This window comes from Syzygium oleosum, unplaced genomic scaffold (assembly GCF_021117445.2).
Source record: "Syzygium oleosum isolate NSW1041296 unplaced genomic scaffold, Sole_v2.1 Sole_v2.43, whole genome shotgun sequence".
Classification (NCBI taxonomy): Eukaryota; Viridiplantae; Streptophyta; class Magnoliopsida; order Myrtales; family Myrtaceae; genus Syzygium; species Syzygium oleosum.
This window is the reverse complement of record NW_026607527.1, coordinates 673,260-679,493: the sequence shown is the minus strand read 5'-3', so window position 1 is coordinate 679,493 and position 6,234 is coordinate 673,260. Positions and strand designations below refer to the sequence as shown.

The 6,234-nt window shown below is 41.8% G+C and overlaps 1 long non-coding RNA gene across 1 annotated transcript; it reads right to left on the bottom strand.

The window, feature by feature from the left end:
• Positions 1–2,321: 2,321 nt before the first annotated feature.
• Positions 2,322–4,130, bottom strand: LOC130136215 (uncharacterized). The gene is made up of 2 exons (XR_008815217.1): positions 3,668–4,130; positions 2,322–3,064 (listed from the first exon to the last, which is right to left on the bottom strand). It is a non-coding gene; the product is annotated as an uncharacterized LOC130136215 (long non-coding RNA).
• Between the last annotated feature and the right edge of the window lie 2,104 nt (positions 4,131–6,234).

Sequence of the window (6,234 nt, the reverse complement as noted above, 5' to 3'; positions counted from 1 at the left end):
GATTTGCAATGAATTGTTAGAGTAGTTCTAGCCGGCAAATTGTTATAGATCACAACATGTGTCTTGCCCCAAACATCTCCCACACAACCAGTTAGCAATAAAGAACAAATGAATATGAGCTTAGCTGATGAATTGACCATATTTGGGATATCTATGCTCCAATTTTAACATCATTCAACTATTTAAGGATGAAGAAGGGAGGATATCGGATGTGGCCTACTTGCCATAACCCTATTATCCTTAATTTCATATAAACATCTCTTATTACCAAGTTTAATGTGGACAACTTGCCCTAACCATATCATCTTTAATTAGTGTTCCTTTTTACTCTAGGATAAGAATTGCCATATTACCTTTCATATTTTTCCTTTTTTGCATTTGTATAAGAATTGCCATATAAACATCTCTTATTACCAAGTTTAATATCTTTTGTATAGATTAATTATGATAGTTCCGAATATCTCTGCTATGCAAAATCTTTTGCAACTATAGAATCCAACTACCATTTGGGTAGATACCATAAAAAGGGAAAGCGAAGTGTAGACAGATCAACCCTTTAGAATGTTTTGTTTCCTCTTAGTCACAAGCTAAATAAGACCAGTGTATACAAGGCAATTTTCCAGTTACTTTTGGTTTTAGATTAATCAGTCAACTAGCCAGTAAGAGATGTTTCCCGTAAAAGGACATCATACTCATTAGATTGTCATTATTCCATGCTTCTTTATACCCCATGCCGACGTTGTTATTAATATCTTTTAATTCTCTGACTCACAATGGCTCGTTTTGATTCAAGATTTAAATTATACGTATCTATCAGGAGAATATATAAAACATTGTGGGTATAGTTTTTCTGTTTCGTCTTTAATTTTCTGTACTATATTTACCGGTTTTGTGGGTACGACTGAAATATTGTGGCCGGTTGTCGCTGAGGTTATTTTGATATAAGTTGGTTGAGTTTTGGGGAAGATATTGATCCTGTACTGATTTAAGTTCTTAGTGAATTGTTGTTGTTTTTCTCCAACAAAGTTGATGCAGGCCAGATTGATAATGCCGCCCGCATCGAAGACGAGCTCACTCGACCAAGGAGATCAGCCCGCATCCGAGCTCGACAAGTCGCTCGACCAGTCTTGAAGATATCGAAGAGACGAATTTGATTAATGAAAAGTTTGCATCAAGCAATTATCTTGAACCTTGAAGAGTTCATACCCCTGAAAACCTAGAAGAGTTTTCACTCCGTCCTTGAAGAGTCGGAGGTTTTCAAATCTGCATCCTTGAAGAGTTGCAGTCATCGATCTAGAAGAATCGGTGCCCTATCCACTTCCTTGGAGGCCTGGAAGAGCAACCAACGAAGTTCTATCTTTTCCTCTGTTCTGTCCATTTACATCCGTCCACTTCCACCCCGATTTCGTCCTTCCTATATTGCTTATTTGAGAAAACTCAAAACAGAGAAATTGTCAATCCAGAAGTCTTTGTTCATTTGGCTTTGGAATCAGGTCATTCCGATCTGTATCGACGAAGTTACATCCATTTTCCCGAGCTTGCGCAGGACTGTAATTACTGTTCGTCCTGTTCCACGTGTGCAAGTCACTCTCCCGATCCTAACGTTCGAGTAGCCTACACCAGGCTGCATCAAAAGTGGTCTGGGAGCTAGCATGATGGAGGTAATCAACGACACCGTATTTAAGTTGAATGCCTCAAATTATTCTATTCGTAGGCAACGGACGGAAGACTGTTGACACCTAAATTTTGACTATTCCACTTAATCAATTATCGTATAAGAAGATTAGGGATCGACCCTGATCCCTAAACAAAATTATTATTATTTTTTGGTCGAAAAATAAAATTATTGACATTCATAATATTGATGTTTCATTGCACTTAGGCATTTACGCGTTACGACATTTTTGTTTAATATGTCAAATTGAACAGACTTCATTTACATTGACTCGGTCGTGGATTGCATTCAAACTGGCCTGACATGCTAAATGTGCTTGAATTTAGAAGCGATGGGGGGCCCTGACCTCATTTGGATTTTCAAGACCCAGCCCAGTTATTTCCCTTTGCTTGGTCGGATTCCACATGTGCAATGCATGTGATGTTCTGAATTAGGGAAGTGATTTTAGAACATATTTGAGGAGTAAGAATAACCAACTTGGCAACATGTTCAGCCATATATATGTCATATATTCTCACGGCTGAACGTAAGGAACTATTGAGGAGCAATGAACATATACGAGCAAGAAAAAAAACATAAGAGAAAATAATCGGAGATGAGAGAGAGAGAGAGAGAGAGAGAGAGAGAGAGAGAGAGAGAGAGAGAGAGAGGAAAATTTGGCTATTTAAAAGAGAGGATTCTTGGACAAATGGAGGAAGACAAGCCGGTCAGATTGGGTGAGTGGAGCACGGCAAAAAAAGTTAAAGAAAAGAAGGAAACAAGGTTGCTGTACCGGCGCGGCCCCACCTGTCCTGCCGCTCCAGCAACGGCTGCAACCCACCCAGTGACGTCGGTGAACGAAGAAGCTCCAGCGACGAGCTGGCCACACCAGCACGACCTCGACCGCTGCGGCAGCACTTCAAGGCACTTCACCGAGCTTCCAGCAGCGCCGGCAGATCCCTGCAGCAGTCTAACAGCATCGGCGAGCCTCCAAGCAATCCCCGCAGCGCTTCCGACGACAAGGCCTAGCGATTTGTCCCCTCCTTGCAAGTCCTCCCGACGTCCACCAGCATGTCAAAGCCCCTGCAGATCCCTGCAGCAGTTTCCAGCAGCGCCTGACGTACACCGGTGCATTCCCGGCATCCTGGCGAATTCCCCACTGCCCAGCTTGTTTTTGCGGTGCCGGGAGTCCCCTTGTCGGGCCAAGCCAACTTCCAGCAACGCCAGCAGCTGTCCACCGCACCAGACTAGCTCATTGTTGTGTCCGAATTCTCTTTTCGCAGGTGTCCAGCAGCTGTTGCTTTCGCCGCCCATCAGAGCTTCCACCGGTCATGCCCTCGCCAACGGATCATCAAGTTTGACGGCCACATCCCCTCTTTGTTTCAATTCCTTGAAGTTATCCTTGATGATCTATGTTAAATCTAATTAAGGTAAGTCTAGGTTTGTTTATTTTATATGGTGTTTTAATTTTATTATATAGTTCTAAATACATATTATTTAATAGCAAAAACTTCGGTTATTATTCCATTGCATTAATTAAGATATATTAGGGCATTGAACCTTTGAGCCTAAAGGTCGGATCCTTAATATTGTAAAATATATGATTTATAATATGGTTTGTTATGCGTGATTGATTAAATAAATTTTGATTGCGTTGAAATAATGTGACATTCGATTATATTGTTGAAGTATGGGAAAGATATATATTTCGATGCATTACAACTATTAAATGGATATAATTCTTGAGTAACAGCATAAAACTTTGGAGGATTGGTTGATATTGCATTTATCATGTGGTTAGGACCTTTTAGGGTGGCGATAGGACAACTATACCATGGAAAATGTATTTCTCAACTTGGTCCTACTCTCCTTTTGCTTCTGGGCCTAGGAACTGTCAAATAAAAACAACCTGCTAAATAAATATCTATGTCACTTCAACGCCAGCATCTTCGTTGCCCTTGCAAGCATGCTAGACTATTAAAAGCTAGAAGCACGAAAAGTCTTTAGACAAACCATTCACGGAACTCCGACCCAACCTTGGTGGGTCCCATATGCATTGTTGACTGGAGCAGCATCTTCTATTATGCGTGGCTGAGGAGAATTCCTATCTTTAACATGAACTTGTTATACATGTCCCGAGAAGTCTCTAGCCTTATAAGCGACTGGAGTAATATCTTCTCATCCAGAGAGAGAGAGAATAAAAAATGGCGGAAGCTGTCATCGGGAGCATTGCTGGAGAGATCATTGCTAATCTGATTCCTCAGGCACTAGAAAAAGTTGGAAAGTTATGGGGCGTCAAGCATGAACTTGTGAAGCTCAAAGGCACTGTCTCTACGCTTCGGGCTATACTGGACGATGCAGAGGAGCAATACTACAGGAGTCGCCAAATCCAAGTTTGGCTTGAGAAACTGAAAGATGCTTTTTATGATGCGCATGATGTGCTTGAAGAATTCAACATAGAAGCCATGCGACGAGAACTAAGGGGCCACAATGAAATGATCAAGGAGGTAAAGGCATTTTTTTCAAGGTCAAACCAGCTTGCTTTTAAACTGAAGATGAGTAGAAAGGTAAGTGTTGTTGTATCAAGGCTGCACTATCTATTTTCTATTTAGTCAGTTTGCTGATGTCCTATTATCTAGGAGTTAATTAGTTGTGATTTTACTTGGTCAGTCCTATTTTGTAGGAGTGTTTAGCTGCATGTTTTCTTTAACTGCTCTGTTAGTTTGTTGCTGGTTTTGTGGACCAAGCAAGTTGTTAGTTAGTGGGCAAAGTGTAGTTAGTGGGCAACGTGTAGTTAGTGGAAAAGCTTTAGTCTGTATTTAAGCAATTTCAGTTTTCTGAATAGATATAGAAGTTCCCTTCCAATACATTCTGTCTTGCTGCAAAATACAGATTTTGCTGTCAATTCTCCTTCTGTTCTTTAAAAAAACAACATTGGTATCAGAGCCTTCTTGATCTTAAGGGGCTGTGAGTGACTTGTGAGATTGATTGAGAGGTGTGTCTGCATCCATAGAAGCCGAAGGCAAGATGGAGGCAGGATCAAGTGGTTTTTCAGCAATGGCTCAACCAGTGTTTGATGGAGAAAATTATCAAGCCTGGGCAGTGAGAATGCGAGCCTATCTAGAGGGTTGTGATTTTTGGGAAGCTGTGGAACAAGATTATGAAGTTGTTCCCCTTCCTGACAATCCAACCATTAATCAAATCAAGTATCACAAGGAGAGGACAACAAGGAAAGCAAAGGCAAAGTCTTGTTTATATGCTGCTGTCTCACCTGCCATTTTCAGCAGAATTATGGCTTGTGAATCAGCCAAAGCTATCTGGGACTTCCTCAAAGCTGAGTATCAAGGAGATGAGAGGATCAGAAGCATGAAGGGGCTAAATCTGATCACAGAATTCGAGAGACTACAGATGAAGGAGTCTGAGACAATTAAGGAGTATTCTGATAAGTTGATAAACATTGCAAATCAGGCAAGAGTTCTAGGCATTGACCTCTCTGATAACAGGCTAGTGCAGAAGATTCTTGTCTCCTTGCCTGAAAGGTTTGAGGCAACCATTGCCTCTTTGGAGAATACCAAGGATTTGTCTCAGATCAAGTTGGCAGAATTGTTAAGTGCTCTGCAAGCACAAGAGCAGAGGAGGTTAATGAGGCTGGAAGGAAGCACAGAAGGAGCTTTGCAGGCCAAAGAACAGCAAAATGTAGGAGGAAAAGGCAAGAAGTGGAAAGGGAAGAAAGGGAATGGCAGTAGTGGTTCAGAAGCTGCTGCAGGAGAGAATAGTGCGGCAACTCCAAGAACAATGGAGAAGGTATTCCTCATGTCAGCACTGTGGAAAACAGAATCATCCACACTTTAGGTGTTGGAAGAAGCCAGATGTAAGGTGCAGAAAATGTCATAAGCTTGGACACATTGAGAAGTTCTGCAAAGAGAAGGGAGATCAACAACAAGGTGAGGCACATGCTGCAGTCCAGCAAGAGGTAGATCAACTGTTTGTTGCCTCTTGTTTCTCCTCTAGTACACCATGTGACAGTTGGCTTGTTGATAGTGGTTGCACAAACCACATGACAAGTGATGAAAAGCTATTTATAGACCTTGACAAGTCATTGAAGTCAAGAGTGAGGATTGGGAATGGGGAGTACTTAGAAGTGAAAGGTAAAGGGACTGTAGCAATAGAGAGTTGTGCTGGAACTAAGCTGGTTTCTGATGTGATGTATGTGCCTGAAATTGATCAGAATTTGCTGAGTGTGGGGCAGTTGGTAGAAAAGGGATTTAAGGTGATATTTGAAGAGGGGAAGTGTTTGATCTTTGACTCCAGTGGTCAGGAGCTGTTCAAGATAAAGATGCGATAGAAGAGTTTTTCTCTGAATCCTCTCGAGAAGGAGCATGTGGCATTCAAGTGTCAGGCCAGTGATTCAGAGATATGGCACAAGAGGTTGGGCCACTTTCATCACAAAGGCTTGCTGTTCATGCAGAGGAATGAAATGGCAACTGGGTTACCAAGCCTGGAGGAGCAAATCACAAGGTGCAAGGCTTGTTTGCTGGGCAAGCAGACAAGACTTCCCTTCAAGGAATCCACTTGGAGAG